Source organism: Rattus norvegicus, chromosome 2 (assembly GCF_036323735.1).
Source record: "Rattus norvegicus strain BN/NHsdMcwi chromosome 2, GRCr8, whole genome shotgun sequence".
NCBI classification, from domain to species: domain Eukaryota; kingdom Metazoa; phylum Chordata; class Mammalia; order Rodentia; family Muridae; genus Rattus; species Rattus norvegicus.
This window is the reverse complement of record NC_086020.1, coordinates 214,143,731-214,160,484: the sequence shown is the minus strand read 5'-3', so window position 1 is coordinate 214,160,484 and position 16,754 is coordinate 214,143,731. Positions and strand designations below refer to the sequence as shown.

Here is a 16,754-nt window from a genome sequence, read left to right as displayed (position 1 = left end):
AGGCAGGGGTGAGGGTCATCAGGTGGGATGAGGGTCATCAGGCAGGGGTGAGGGTCATCAGGCAGGGGTGAGGGCTCATCAGGTGGGATGAGGGTCATCAGGTGGGATGGGGTCATCAGGTGGGAGTGGGGGTCTTCTGGAGGCGGTGATGTTTATCAGGTGGGGTGAGGGTCCATCAGGAGGAGGTGAGGGTCATCAGATGGGGTGTGGATAAGGGATTATCAGGCCATTTTCTCCTAAAGGCTTAGAAAACCCAGTCCTAATGTTTGTCTTTGCCAGAGGTTCAAAATGCGAGCTAACCCACTGGGGTTTCAGAAAGCTGTGAGGTGTCAGAATAGTGGAGGAAGAGGAAAGGGGAGGAAGGGAGCTGCCAAGACAAGGGTTATTGTGTGCATAGATGGCTGGAGAAAGGTACAAGCATTGTTTCTATCCAGAACAACTTTGTATCTCTAAAAGGCACTTAGCATATGAGAAGCTGTCTTTAATTGGGGTCAGAGCTGGGCAGTATGAACTGCACTTGGGTTTCTGAAGGCAAACTCCTCAGTTACTGCAAAATGTTCTCATAAAAAAAAAAATGATGTAGGGGACAGAAAATCTACTCCTTCCAGGAGACTGGGATATGGTTATAAACTAGCTGTTGAAAACTGAGAGGCATTTTTAAGCACCTAGGAATTTGCTTCAAATGTACACGTGGATGTACACAATAATGTTTTTACATAAACTTTTCATTGAAAGCGTAAGCTGGCCGGAGTTTGCTCTTTTTAGCTAGGAGCAATAAAAAAGGATCCAGGAACCAGAGCGAGCAGGAAAATGCAGGCACCAAACAAAAGGACGGTGAACGATGACCAGAAAGATTGGGGGCGGGGTGTGAATTGGAAGATGGCAGCAAACTGCACTGCCCACGTTACTGCTTCTGGGTGCTGCTCTTTACCTCCAGGACCAGAGGCCACTTTCTGAAGCCCAATAAGGAGGAATTCTGCAATGTGCCCACGACATGGCCAGATTCTACTTTTTTATCCACTTGTCTTCAAAAGACTCCAAAGACTACAATCAATTCTCCGAAATACTTTAGAAACAAATAAGATACAATTTATTTGCTAGACAAGCCAGTGGAAACAGAGGGCAATTTGCCTTTCTTTTCAATATTATGATTTGCCCAAAATGTCTGGGAACTATCAGCCTTCACCACGCAAACATTTCAGTCCTTGCAGTCTGGAACTCACAGAACTAAGCGTGGATGCGTAGCAATCAGCTGCAGTCAATTCAGAACTGTATCTCTGCTATTACGAACGCGTACGTTTCCCTGGGCTCACTCTTTTGGGAAGCAGATAGTGATAGGAAAAGTCTTCAGACAACCAGGCTGGCAGCAAAGAATGTTAAAAGCTTTGTAACTGTTGATGTTTTATTTGGGGGTGACAGGGAAAGAGTTTTTAAATGCTGGCTGTCTTGTTTAATCTCTCAGGTTGTGTTGAAAACCAAGATTTATTCTCCCTCCGTGTGTGTCCACTTGCTGGCTTCACGGTAATGTGCATAACCTCGGAAGAGCTAAGCTGCCTTTTCTTCTATGTTAAATTTTAGTGTCTGCAGCCAGAATACAGCAAATACAGAGGCGAATACCAGCAGCAAACCACTGAACTGAGAATAGGACCCCCGTTGAAGGAATCAGAGAAAGAACTGGAAGAGCTTGAAGGGGCTCGAGACCCCAAAAGTACAACAATGCCAAGCAACCAGAGCTTCCAGGGACTAAGCCACTACCTAAAGACTATACATGGACTGACCCTGGACTCTGACCTCATAGGTAGCAATGAATATCCTAGTAAGAGCACCAGTGGAAGGGGAAGCCCTGGGTCCTGCTAAGACTGAACCCCCAGTGAACTAGACTGTTGGGGGGAGGGGGACAATGGGGGGAGGGTGGGGAGGGGAACACCGATAAGAAAGGGGAGGGGGGAGGGGGATGTTTGCCCGGAAACTGGGAAAGGGAATAACACTCGAAATGTATATAAGAAATACTCAAGTTAATAATAAAAAAAAAAATTTAGTGTCTGTAGAGATGTGTGTGTGTGTGTGTAGGTGTGTAGGTGTATGTGTGTATGTGTGTGTGTAGAGGTGTGTGTGTGTGCAGAAATGTGTGTGTGCATATATGTGTGTGTATGTGTGTGTATGTGTAGAGGTGTGTGTGTAGGTGTGTGTGTGTATGTGTGTGTATGTGTAGAGGTGTGTGTGTAGGTGTGTGTGTGTATGTGTGTGTGCTTTGTATCGCACCTGTCCCTGCAATGTCTTCTCAGTATGCTTTTACCTCTGACCTCTAGTCCACTCCTGCTCACTCGTCCTTCTCTCTCTCTCTCTTTTCTCCTACTATTTTAGTTCTGCCGCCATGTCGTATGAGTTTATCAGCATGTAAGTGACAGGGACACTGAAGAAGGGCAAGGACCAAGATAAACTTGAATCTCCTGTTTTTGGGTTATCAAGAGTGTGGCAAATAAAGGATGGATACTATTTTTTATTACACTGTTTTCATTGAACAAAATGTATCTTTTCTGTGTATGTAAAATTACCACTCAAAGTTGGCCAACGGTCCTATAGACTGTGCAGACATCACGGCCTATTGCCAAGTCTCTGTATCCTAATGGTTAGACACGCATACCAAACACGCAGAAACCAAACTGGTGCTAAGAAGAAGCTGCACCCCTCCTAAGCAGAGTTCAGAGTTCTGAATGGTGCTCTCCGCGTGCTGCTTGGGGAGAAAAGTAATCGTTAATATTGCCTAGATACAAACCCCAGGACCTACAGTAGCGACCAGCCTGCAAGACAGACTAGCACAAGAGTGCGCAGACACTAAGCGAGTCGCTGAGCGCTTTTTACTTAGATTTAAGGACCAATCCATGAGATAGAAGCCATACCTGAAGCTGCTAAGGTGGCCAGAGTCCTGACACTAGCTAGGTCATCAGCATAGCTACAGCGACTCCCACTAACACACGCCACACCCATGCATCACAACACCGTCAGCCCACATCAGAGAAGCCTCTTCCTGCAGTCAGAGGGAGCTGTTAGCACAGAGACCTACAACTGGGCAGAGACTAGAGAGGCTTTGGAGCGCTCAGCCACCCCCACGAAGATTTGGGATCTCCATTAACCCCTTCCTCCCCCAAGGCTCAGGAATCTCTGTGGAAGAGGAGGTGGGACGATTGTGAGAACCGAAGGTGAAGGGTGACTCCAAGGAGACAGCTTTTGTCGGTGCTGGTATTGTTGTTGCTGTTATTGTTGTTGTTGTTATTGCTGTTTTGTTTTGTTTTTCAGACACAATGGGACTGATTCACCTATGAGCTCACAGAGACTGGGACAGCACACAGAAGAGCTGCACAGGTTCAAACCAGACACAGTCCCAGCTCTGAGAAGGGGAAGTGGACACGAGACATCACCCCTAACCTAGAAGCGATCTGCAACTGATACCTGCTAGAAAAGGGGAAAGAACCCCATTTTCTCTGGTGGAGTGTCACTGGCTCTATTAACCACATTCCAGGGCAGGCTCCATGCCCAGGAGCAGGAGGTCAACACAAAAGGAATTCTGTTTTTGATGTGTGCACTTTTTGTTTTAACAGGGTTTTTTTTTATTATTATTATTGGGTTTTTTTTCTTTTTGTTTTTATTTTGGCGTCTTAATGTTTTGGGTTTATTTTTCAAAAGGGAGAAGGGGGTGAAGAACATGAAATTGGCTGGGAAGAGGGGTAGAGAGGATCTTGGGGAGGAGAAAATTATAATAAAATTATATCATATGAAAAAGAACATTTTAAATAAATGAAAATCACTCAGTGTCAATATGCAATCATTGATTAAAAACATAATAACTTTGGGTTATTTTTCTACATTCAAGACGAGGGTGTTATAGAGTCAATCAACGACTCCTTGATATCATTGATTCAGGATTGTGAATGTTCCTACTTTAGTGATCAGCTTTTCACTCTTTCAGGCAGTGGTGACAGTCTGCCTCGGCCTCTGAGCCACTATCTGCCTGAGTGGGGCTTCCCACGTCTGGAACAGACAGGTGAGAGACAAGCATGAATGTGCTACTTCCTTAAGGCCATAGCAGGGCAGAAAGCACACATCACCAAGCGTCACTAACAAAAGCTATTTTTAGCTTAGGAAGGAGATGTAAAACCAGTCACAGATTACATCTTCAGAGCAAATCCAGAGGCCCAAGAGGATGAACCCCTGTGTAGGGAAACCCATCCAAATTTCCCAAGATCTTTAGGCAGTGGGTTTCTGTTTGGGCTTCTGAATTGTTACATACACTGTAAATACAAAGTACAGTCAGAGTAAGAGCACACGCTTGCAATTCTGGCCACAGGGACTCTGTGGGAGGAAGACTCCAATTTGAGGGTGAGCCTTGACACAGACCATGTGTCAGCAAGACTCTAGGCACGTAAGTTGTGCTGTAGATGGTCTATCCTAGGACGAAGGAGTTACAGAAAGCTGCTAAATCATACACCCACAGAACCAAAAATGTTAAATTGTTTTATAAGACATGTCCAGTAGGTGGCACTGTGAGACAAAAATTGAAAACAGTTCCCTGTGGGTAATGTCCAAAATAACGTCCCCGCCACTTGTGTAACTTTAGTAACATTTAGCTAAACTTAGAGTGGCTAGTACATCATAAAATTAATAAATATAAATTCTATTAAAGCTATCCAAGAGTTTAAAATTATTCTACAACAAATAAAAGAAAGATTAATATATATTACATATACACATTTCATAGAAATTAAAGCAATTATCAAATTTACTAAAATAATAGAAAATCTGTATTTTAAACGTTGCTACTATTTTGCCAACTCCTCCTTAACTCTGCATAGGAAAACAGAGATGCTTGGGACTGAGAGCCACCAGCACAGCAGGCAACATCATGGAGAACCCAAAAGCAAAGTGTATAAAGAAGCCAGCACCCCCACAGCGGCACCCAACCTCCCGCTCTGTACCCTGGCAATCAAGGGACACGGTAACAACAGAGCAGACTGCGCCCAGTGCTGAGTCACGACTCCGGGCAGCCCTGTGATGGAGGGGAGACGTAGCCAAGAGAAAAGCACAGTAACAATGCTTGCTGATACTGGTATGGGGCCCAGCCTAAGATTAACCACGCCTAAGATTAGTCACCTCCTGGCCAATGGCATCCAGGAGACTGTGCCTGAGTGCCTGCCTGACTCTGCTTATTGCCTGCCTTTGCCTCACTAGACACTTCCCTTAAAACTTTAATTAAAATGTAATTACATAATTCCCTCCATTTCCTTTCCTCCCACCAACCCCTCCCATGTTTTCTCCCTCCAAACCTTCCCAACACCCCCTTCATTATCTCTCAAATTAGTGGTCTCTTTTATTTGATTAATATTTATTAATAATTTCAATGATTAATTATATAATTACATATAATAATATATCAATTTTTATATATCCATGTATGTAAGTATACCTATGAGCATGTGTACACGCATGAACACATATAAACTACTGAGATCATTTAGTTTTGTTTGCGTGTATAAAATTCCAGGGTTGACCACTTGGTATTGGATGACCAAGTACACGGCCCATCTCTGAGAAAGAATACTTCTCTCTGAGAAATGAGAGGGAAGCAGCATCTGTAATATGGCTGGAACAACATGGCTGCCCGAACAGGACCTGAACAATGGCACCACCAATAGACATGCTAACCCAGAAGGGGAGAAACTGCACCAGCGCCACCCCTCCCCTCACCCCAGGCACATTCTTTACATTTTAGCCCCAGAGCTCATGTGAACATCCCCCACACACAAACAAACACACTTGAGTTCTCTCCCCCACCCCACCCCCAGTCACCTTTCCCTCTTTTTCAGTATTTACTTCATTTGACAAAATTGGCATGATCTTGTTTGAGAAGAGTGTGTAAACAACCATGAGGCCATGTGCTGTTAGTCTCCATCCCAGAAAAGTGGTGCATATCCTGTACATCTGTGAGCGACTTTCCTGAATCTTTGCACCCACATAGTGTGGCAGCCCCTGCCTCTGGCAGCCTCTGAACTCACAGTGACTTGCATGCCTGAAATTTTTTTTTTTTTCTGAGTGATACTAAACATCACTCCTTGTATCTTTTATACACAACTCAAAGATCACATTTACAAGAATTTTTGTAGTTGGCTTTACTGCACCATTGAAGGAAAAATTGCTCAAACTTACAAAAAGTTAACTTTCTGAAGATATAAAATTAAGTTACTGAACCTTCAGGAGGGAAAGTAAACATCAGCATACAAGCTAAAGAGACGGCTCTGGATGGCTTCTTCAGGTTCTAGATCACAGTATCTGAGTTGATATCCCCTCACAGATAAGGTCACCCCCATTGATTCTTGGGTGTCTCCCCTGTCCCAGGTCTGTCACATCCTCTAGATCCCCCTCCTCACCCCTCCAGTTGCAGATTTCCATTCATTATCGTAGCCAACTGCTCATCTCTCCTGTCCCTCCTCACACCTGATCACCCATCTCCCTCCCTCCAACTCCCTCTTGCGACCATTTTATTCCCCTTCTAAGTGTGATTCCAGCATCCTCACTTGGGCTTTCCTTCTTGTTTAGCTTCTTTGGGTCTGTGGAGTGTATCATGGGTATCCTGTGTTTTACGGCTAATATCCACTTGTGAGTGAGTTCATACCATGCATGTGCTCTGGGGTCTGGGTTACCTCACTCAGGATGATATTCTCAAATTCCATCCATTTGCCTGAAAAATTCATGTCTTTGTTTTTAATAGCTGAACAGTGTTTCATTGTATAGATGTACCACATTATCTTTATCCATTCTTCCCTGGAGGAACATCTGGGTTGTTTCCAGCTTCTGGTTATTATAAATGAGGCTGCTAGGAACGTAGTGGAGCACGTGTCCTTGTGGTATGGTAGAACATCCTTTGGTTATATGCCCAGGAGTGGTATAGCTGGGTCCTGAGGTAGAACTACTCCCAATTTTCTGAGAAACCGCCAAATTTATTTCCAAAGTGGCTGTATAAGTTTGCACTCACACCAGCAATGGAGGAGTATCCCTCGTTCTCCACATCCTCGTCAGCCATCTGCTGTCCCTTAGTTTTTGATCTTAGCCATTCTGACTGGTGTGAGGTAGAATCTCAGGGTTGTTTTGATTTGCATTTCCCTGATGACTAAGGACTTTGAACATTTCTTTAGGTGCTTTTCAGCCATTTGAGATTCCTCTGTTGGGAATTCTCTGTTTAGCTCTGTACCCCAATTTTTAATTGTGTTATTTGGGTTGTTGGTGTCTAAGTTCTTGAGTTCTTTATGAATTTTGGATATTACCCCTCTGTCAGATGTAGGGTTGGTGATGATTCTTTCCCAATCTGTAGGATTGCAGTTTTGTCCTACTGACAGTGTCCTGTGCCTTACAGAAGATTTTCAGTTTCATGTGGTCCCATTTAATTGTGCCTGAACCATTGATGCTCTGTTCAAGAAGTTGTCTCCTGTACCAAGGATTTCAAGTTTATTCCCTACTTTTTGTTCTATTCTATTTAGTGTATCTGGTTTTATGTTGAGGTCTTTGATCCACATGGACTTGAGTTTCTTGCAGGATAAATATGGATCTACTTCAGTGGAGTGACAGGAACACTTAACCCATCCACAAAACTTTCTACCACAAACCTATCTGTCTACAAGAAATCCAGGGACAGGGCATGGAGCAGAAACTAAGGGAGGGTCCAGCAATATCCAGCCTGGTTAGAGACCCTTCCCATGGGCAAGCACCAATCCCTGACACTTAATGATATGCTGTCACACTTGCAGGCAAGAATCGAGCAAGGCTGTCCTCTAATAGGCTCCACCCAGCAGCTGACTCAGATGGATGCAGAGACCCACAGCCAAACAGTGGATGCAACTTGAGGACCCTTATGGAAGCATTGTGGGAAGGACTGAGGGCCTCAAAGGGCATAGGAATTCCACAGGAACACCAACTGAATCAACTACCCTGGACCCCTGGGGCTCTCCAAGACTGAACTGCCAACCAAAGAGCATACATGCGCTGGACCTGGGCCTCCTGCACATAAGTAGCAGATATGCATCTTGGCCTTCATGTGGGTCTTGAACAACTGGGACGGTGGCTATCCCAAAAGCTCTTGCCTGTACATGGGATATGTTCTTCTAGCTGGGCTGCCTAGTCTGGCCTCAGTAGGAGAGGAAGTACCTAGCCTCTCAGAGACTTGGAAGTACCAGAGGGAGCTTCTACCTTCTCAGAGAAGGGGAGCAGGGAAGGGAAGGATTGTAGAAGGGGGTGACCAGGAGTGGGGGCAGTGATCAGGATATAAAGTGAATTAAAGAAGGAGAGAGAGATGGAGAGATGGCTCTCCTCTGGATTCTGCAGGCAGTGCACAAATGCATACCCAGACATACACATATGCACATAACTAAAATGAATTATCTGAAAAACGAGTATCAGCATAGTCGGAAGCAGTATCAGGTTTCCTGAATGGCAGTTAGGGCACAGGACTGGACTATAAAAGATTATATTCCTCAGACACAAAGTGGGCTGCTTGGACTGAGTTAACCTGACAGCTAAGGGCTGCATTTGCAAACATCCACATTGTTCTTCTTGCTGGAATGGCTGTTAGAAACTTCTGGGTTAACTCTGCACAACAAATGTAGTTCAATAGCATTCTCTCTGCTTCTCATAGACCTTGGCCAATTATAGTTGAGTTTTTAATCTCTACAGGAGAACTGTATCTTAGAGTTCAAATGCAGGTCACTTGCAAAAGACACGCTTAATTGAAAAGACAACACACAATGTTCCGGAGACACTGAAAGCTTATCTTGGACACAAACCTCTTGGAATCAAGTGTGTTTCTTCCTTAATAGGATACATGGTATCTATTAGGTATCTCTTCCTCAAACAGAAGTTGAAAGGGTTGAAACAATTGACCTAAGACCAAACTGCCTTTGTGTTTGTCAGAATCCGGAGTCAGGGGAGGTCCCCTTCATGGTCTCACTTTTCCAGTCATGAAAACTTCTCTAAACAACCTCCGTCTGTGCATGGTCTAAGTGAGAGCCATGTGTCAGTCCGGCCCGGCTGAGCACCCATCCAATTTAATCTACAGCTGACTCCAAGAAATTGTCACGTCCCTACCCTGCTCTGATTTTTCTTCCTTACAGTATTAAATAATCTGACAAGGTTTTACTTCTCTGCTTCAGAACTGAAGCTCTTCCAGGGCAAAATCCTTGCCTCCTCTTCACTAACAGATCTTAAGTGTCCAGAACACCCTCCGGCCCAGACTGCATGCACACCAACTATTTATTGAATCGAATGAATGGCTACTCTGGAATTTCATTTCAAAATAAGATGGTAATCAACCAATTACCCTTCACGAAAGTGGACACTGCTTATAAACTACCAGTCAAACAATAATGTTTACTGTGTGGATCGTGGTATTCATGAGCATCAAAATACTGTTAAAATTGAAGGTGTGATTATATAATAATGAGACTTATTTTATAAAGAGGCATAACTCAAATCAAGTTACCATATGTCTTCACTGTTAGATCAATGGAAAATAATACATTTATTTGAAACTTTTTCTCAAGTTGCATTTGGAGTGGGAAAAATACAGGACTCTAAGATGCATGCAATTCACCTGCTATCAGCATAAATACGGGTACCTGACCATTCTGTAGTTGTGGACTGGCAGCCCCCTTTCTACAACCCAGCAAAGTATCTTTTGAGAAATGATTTGATGTGGGCATCTAGCCAAGACCCAGTTGAAGGACAGAACTGAAAGTAAGATATTTAAATGTTGGAAAAAATTATATAAAAAGGTGTGTGACCAGTTTGAAGTCATCTAGACAAAACTGTTCATATTTTTATATAAATCAATAATGGGCTTTAAAAATAAAGGTGGCTCTTAATTTATATATAAACATAGTAAACATTGGTATGTATAAGCTAACGTAGAATTTCCCTATCTCTTTCCTATAAGGAAGAATGAGGTCACATATTTGAAATTCTTTAGATAAAGAGCTTAGGAAAACCTTTCCTAACTATAAAGGACACAGAAGTATGAAGTGCTGTAAACCAAAAGGAAAATTAAGTCTCATCTCAGCACAGAGGCTGTAATAAGCTTCATTTCATCTCCGCAACCCAGTTTAGGGTTAAGGAAATTGATCTTCGGGGTTGATAGGCTCTATGGGATCCGTCTACACCACAGGTACACTGATAGCTCTTCTGTTTGTTGCCATTTCAAGACTGCTTTTTTTAAAAAACAGAGTCAATGTTGCCATGAGATAGTTATATGCTCAAATAAAGAATGGCTTGTTTACGCCTGCATCATGGCTACCCGGAATGTGTCCTCTTTAGGAAACTGCTACATCAGCTCACAAATGAAACTCGTCAAGCTGAAGAGGATAAACGAGTGCAGTTCCAGCTAGAGGACGACATTCTGACCAGAGGAAACCGCAGAGAGAAACAGTCAGTGGGCAGAGAGGGGCAAAGAGGCCGACCAGGCAGGAATTGAGGGCAGTGAGATGTGACAGGAAGGGCACACCCCTTCCTGTGACAGGTAGACCACCCCACCCCCCATCATTGAAAGCATAACACAGAGTGCAACGCCCCCTACTGGAAACTACAGACTTCATCTGATAAAAGCGATGACTCCCAGTTCATCGACGCTAACACACAAGCATCGGATACATCCGGTTTAGTATTGGGAGAGGTTATGCCTGTGTGCGAACGGGAAGCCATGGGAGACTTCTAGATTTTCATCTTTATTTTGTTGTGAACCTAAATCACTCCAAAAATAATGTACCTGAAACACACACGTGTAAGAAAATTGCTTAACTCTGGACACTGACTAGACACTTGATTTAATGAATTGCGAATGCTTTAGCCGTGGTACTGATACCCTGTTTATATATACAGTCAAGAGTCCTTATTGCTTTGAAAACAAAAATCAATGACGGCCTTATTTTCCCAAACAAACCATGAGAACTTTAGCTGCTCTTTCATAGGTATCTCTTATGACATCCCCCCCACACACACACGTGCACATGTATAAACACTTCGTGCCTTCAGGAAGTGAGCTGCAGTAGCAGAAACAAATGCTGTGGCATTGGGATAGATAGAGGCAACAGCTAAAACATCTTCACTGCAAAGAAATGCCTTAAGCAACAGCCACCCAGACATCACAGTGCTCTTTCCTGGTCGGGGACTAAAGGCAGGCATGTGTAATGCAGCCCCACGTGGCTGTTTTCCAGGAAAACATCCACATGACAAATGTACTTCGCCGATGCAGCCCTCACATCACGAGAGAGATGCACAGCGATCCATTGAGCACATATCTCAACAGCGAAAACCTTAGCAGGTTACTTGACCTTCGAACTTTAGAGCATCTCCACACGTAGGAGACACTGTGTGATGATGACTTTTAAATAGTATATAGAATTAAAATGGTCTTTTAGGACCTGAGAATGTCATAGGGAGAAAACCCAGAATGGCCTGTACTCTTATAAAAGCACTCTAAGGACATTCACCACATGTACAAACAAACTCACAAACTCAAAGAGGCATGGTGAGGAGGGGTACAGAGGAGAAGGGGGCAGCGGGGGTGGGAAGCTCTCCTGAGGATGTAACTAAGTTGAGATCTAGAAGGTGAATAGGGTGACAGCAGGCAGGGTGGCTCGGCAGGTAAGGGTGCTTACCACCAAGCCTAAAGTTCTTTGTTCAAGCCCTGTAACACACACAAATAGAGAGAACCAACTTCCAATTCCCAAATTGACCTTTGATCAATACACACCCCCAGCCTCTCTCTAAGTGGGTTATATTTGCTGTTTAGGGAAGGAATCAGTTGTCTGTAAGGGGCTGGTCACTGTAAGTTTTATCATACTCTAGTAAATATATAGGCAACACAAACTTGGACTTGGAATTATTTTTTCTTCTTTTCCTCTTTTGTTTTGGGGGAGATCATAAGGGTGAGGGGGTAGACCAGGAAGGACTACAATGTGAATGGAATCAGGTTGTATTATGTGGAATTTCCAAAGAATCAATGAAATCATCAAGTCATTTCTTAAAAAGAGAAAAAAATAAAAAATCATAGCAAATGGTGAGGAAGAAGAGGAAGAGGATGAGGAGGAGAAGAGGAGAAAAGGAGAAAAGGAGGAAGAAGAGGAGGAGGTATAGCTTGATCTCATTACACAGGTGAAGGCAGGTACAGGATAGAACGAGGCCTGTTATTGGACGAGAAGGAAGGATGGGCGGGAGAAAAGTGTTAGAGAGGAGGAGACCAGAGCCAGAGGAGGGGAGAGCAGCCCAGAGAACATGGAGACAGAAGTTAAGATTTCTCTCTGCACATCTACAGGTTGTTATGACTATTCTTAAGGGATGGATGTGTACAGGGCTTTGTGTGTCTAGATGAACAAAATATATCTTATCTAGACAGACAATTATATCTGGCAACTTATCAATTGGATCACAGGTTATTGTGTGGTGTGTTCTTTCATGTGGTGACTTAATTGAGTTCAAGAGAGCGTGTGGTGGCGGGACACACTGGGTTCATCACAGAATTGAGATGTATATTTCTGGCATGGTGGCAACCTGCCTTGGGAACTAGATGGGTAGAGAGATTGCTGCCCGGCTCAGAGAGTACCCATTGGCAGTGTGATACGAGATTGAGCTTAGTGGGTGAGAGGCTTTGTTGTCTGAGATGAAAATATCCCGAGATGCCATGTGGCCCTACGTTGCCAGCACTAGTGCAGGATAAAAGAAAACTTTTTATAATTATACTGCAACAGGGAGGAATAGGAGGAGAAGAAAAAGAAGAGGAAGAGGAGGAAGAGGAGGAGGAGGAGGAAGAGGAAGAGGAGGAGGAGGAGGAGGAGGAGGAGGAGGAGGAGGAAGAGAATGAGGACAAGGATGAGGAGGAAAGCAAGCATGTGTTAGGGAGCTTCCCTTCAGGTGGCTTGTTTCAGTTCCTCTCAGAGAAACTGGTCTCTTGTCTAACCTCGGGATGTGGAACACAGCACCCCCAGCCACCAGGCTGAAAACCACAAACTCACTTTCCTTGTACATTAAAATACGGCAAGATATTTTTCTTTATTAATTTTTCTGAGATCATCCTTCATCCAACAAAAATGAAAAAGTAAAGAGAATACCTTTGTAATCAAGAAAATTGGCTCGGTACATTCTGTTTCTAAACTATAACTTGTACAGAATTCCAGCAAGCTTTGCCCCGACAGATGTGAATTCACCACAGCCTGCTATAGCGTGATGGCGCAGCTCTGTGAAGGGGGTGGCCAGATTCTTTAGCTGCCAGACCTGTTCTCAGCAGTCACAAGACTGATCCAAAACGCAGAGAGATTAGGATCCAGTTTCAAAGTAACGTTATACAATAAAGGCACCCTAAATGTCTTATCCATCGCTGTTATTTCTATTTCAGGATATGTACTTTTCCAAGTCTTTTCTTTGGTCAACATATGTGAACTATTGCAGGAAACCTTGGACCATATTATAGTGCATGCCTTTAAGGTCAATTCTGGATTTTGAAACATCTGTTCAAAAGGAATTTAAGTTGCAAGCCCCCTTTAAACTCCGAAAGGAACTAGAGAGACCACAATGTTTTGTAGTAGTTTACTGATAGAACATAGATATTTACGTGTGCCCACACGAATTTCTAATAACATGAACTGCAGAAACATAAGGCAGTGCAGGCTGGGTGCCCAGCAGACTGGACAAGTGACAGGCTACAAGTGCTTTCTAGTCCTGCAGCCTGTAACTACCCTGACCCAGAAATGGAGGCCCAAGGTCCCGACAGCAAACCCCAGCAGAGACCTGCGATCACCTACAGGCTCCTTGCCTGGGTTTTAGCAATTGGTTGCCATATTCTATGGTTTGGGGAATGGAGTCAGTTGGGAACACTTCCGTAGACATCTTAAGATTCTTCATAACTGTCTTATTGTCTGTCCTTTCTGGTTAGTCTTCTCATTAATAAGTGAGAGAATGAGCCAAGTCAGTTCTTATAAATATTGATAAGCTTACTAAAAATACATTTTAATAAGTAGATTCTAAAATGAAGATTTTTTTTTACTACCCACAGAATTTGTAGGAAGGTAAAGTTATAAACAGACTACATTCATTTGCAAGCATAAAACAAAGAGGCCAATATATGATACAAACTTACACTTCACTAGCGACACATTTACCAACAGACCCAATTATGAGTAGCTATGCTGAAAAGATTACTTTAGACACCTAAAGACCCATAAACAACCATAATCCTGCTCTTTAGTTGAACTTTGTCTATACAACCCCAAGGAGATCCTGTTTGCTCACTGGTGAATTCTGGATTATCTCGGTCTTCAGGGAATCTGAAAATCTGGCTTCACACCACGACACAAGTTCATTCATGAACTCAGAGGAACAAAAGGGCCCACTGCCCTTAGTAAGAAAAAGGAATGCCCTTCTTCAAAATTAACCAAATAAAACCTCGGCTGACTGCAGCCCAGTGGAGCCTGAAGAACTGTTTCCAACCAGAGTTCCAGCAGCATCGATCCCTGGCCCTGGGACAGAACAGACGTTAAACAGCCTAAACCTGCAGGGCTTCATCATAAAAGAAAAGAGAGACAAGAAAGGGGAGGAAGAGGATGACATGTGCTTTACAAGCTGGAATTTTCCTGAAAGGAGGATGGATACACAGGGTCATCCTGACATAAACTATGCTCTAGGGAGACAGACTGTTTTTCCTCTGGTGTATTAAACAGAGTAACCGCTCTGCCAAAATCTGTCACCTCGGGCATGCAGGACTGGCTGGGAAGTCAGTGCATGACCACGGCGTTCAGTTCCTTCCACGTGGATATAAAGACCTTCCCTGACAGGATACACTGGTGCCAGGTTCATTTCCTTTATCTGGTGACACCACCTGACAGCTCTTGGACATAATTCCTACTGCTTTCCAAGGCTACCATCTTCATACATAATGAGTTATAAGAACATGGACTCACTCAGAGAAAGGACTAAAAGAGTAATAAACAGTAGACAAGCTTCTTTATTAAACCACATCTCAGATAAAATGTCCCATAAAGTGAGCTCTACAAGCAAAAGTAGATTTATAGACCCTCTTTTCACACTGGAAAAAAAAAAAGCAGCTGTACGTTTTGCAAAATTCTCTTGTCCTAGACAAGAGTTGCTGGAGTGTTCTCCCTAGCTCCAAAGTCTAGTTCAGTTCCTAGCATAAAGTAACAAAGATAACAGCAAAGTGTAGAGCAATGGACCAAAGCTCATCACTGCTGGCCAATGAGGAAGCCAAGGACCTTGTTATCATATCCGCTTATGATTTAAAAGTACACACAATCAGCCATAGACCAAATAGAAGCCTGCCATCTGGACATCTGGATCAGAATCCATGTGACTCATTGCATATCTACCTAGATGGATGCACAAACTGTAAAGATCTCGTATTTCTTAGAAAAACATTCAAATGAAATTACTCACAACTGGCCTTTTAGAACTTGACACCAAGAGGATTTCCACCTCGGTTTTTAAAATACTGCATTAAAAGTAAAAAGATGTAACAAAACTGTAAACATGACCAGTAACTGGACGAGAAAAAAAAAATCCCTCAGGGTTAACTGCATTGAACCTAGAAATGAGCCCCACTTAAAACACAGTCTAAAGCTTAAGGTTCTGTGGTACGAAGTGTGATATGTTAGACACGGGTGAGCCAGCCCTGCCCTTGGAAGCAGCAGCCATCTCCAAAGCAAATGCTGGCAGGAACGGTCTCTGATGATGACTGCCTGGCAAGGGTTATTTTTACAGGCTGTCGCTAACACAATGCATACTTTTAAAGGTTTTGTCAAACAACAGAACCGATGATTAAAAAGCCAGGCTCCATAAATTCTTTTGAGAAATGCCAAACCAGAAGATTACTCAGAATGGCTCTACACAGTGTGGTGATGATGGTCCTGTTAGCCCACACCAAATAAAATCTAACCATTTAGGAAATCCAAAAACAGTAAAGTCCACCTATTACGGGGGGAACTAATTTTGAATGATATTCATATGGAAAACTGTATTCAAACAATCCATTTGCTTAGGAAAGGTATTTTACTTTGGTCTTTTTATTTTATTTTTATTTTATGTATTGAATGTTTTTGCCTGAATGTTCTGGAGTCCACAGAAGCCAGAAGAGGGCGTCGGACACACTGGAACTAAAGTTTTAGATGGTTGTGAGTAACCATATTGGTTTTGGGAATCAAACCTGTGATCCTGGAAACCCAGCCAGTGATCTTATCCACTGAGCCATATCTCTACTCCCAAGAAAGGTATTTGAAAATTTATTTTCTTGAGGGTTAGGCATGGTGGCTCACATATTTAATCCTAGCACTCAGAAGACAGGTGGATCTCTGTAAGTTCGAGGCTAACCTACTCTACATAGTGAGATCCTATCTCAAAAACAAAACAAAACAAAACAACAACAACCAAAAAAACCCACAAAAACAGCTTTGCCCTTCATTTTTTTCTACCAACTATATTTACTGAGTTTTGGTTTCTAACCTGAACCATTAGACAAGTGGCAGTGATATTCATTGGTATCCAGCAGAGTGAACAGGCACAGAGAGCAGAAATTCACTTTTGAACATGTTTCTATGAGAAGCATCTGAGTATGTGACAGGGATTGAATGGAGCAGGGAGGGGAGGAGTGATGGAGGGGAAGGAAAGAGGGAAGGAGAGAAGGGGAGGGAAAGAAGGAAAGAGGGAGGGAAGGAGGG

The 16,754-nt window shown here is 43.2% G+C and overlaps 1 protein-coding gene across 2 annotated transcripts in view; it reads right to left on the bottom strand.

The window, feature by feature from the left end:
• Nucleotides 1-16,754, bottom strand: part of Sec24d (SEC24 homolog D, COPII coat complex component) — a 108,018-nt gene that overhangs the window by 50,671 nt on the left and 40,593 nt on the right. The gene's annotated exons all lie outside the window — the stretch shown is intronic.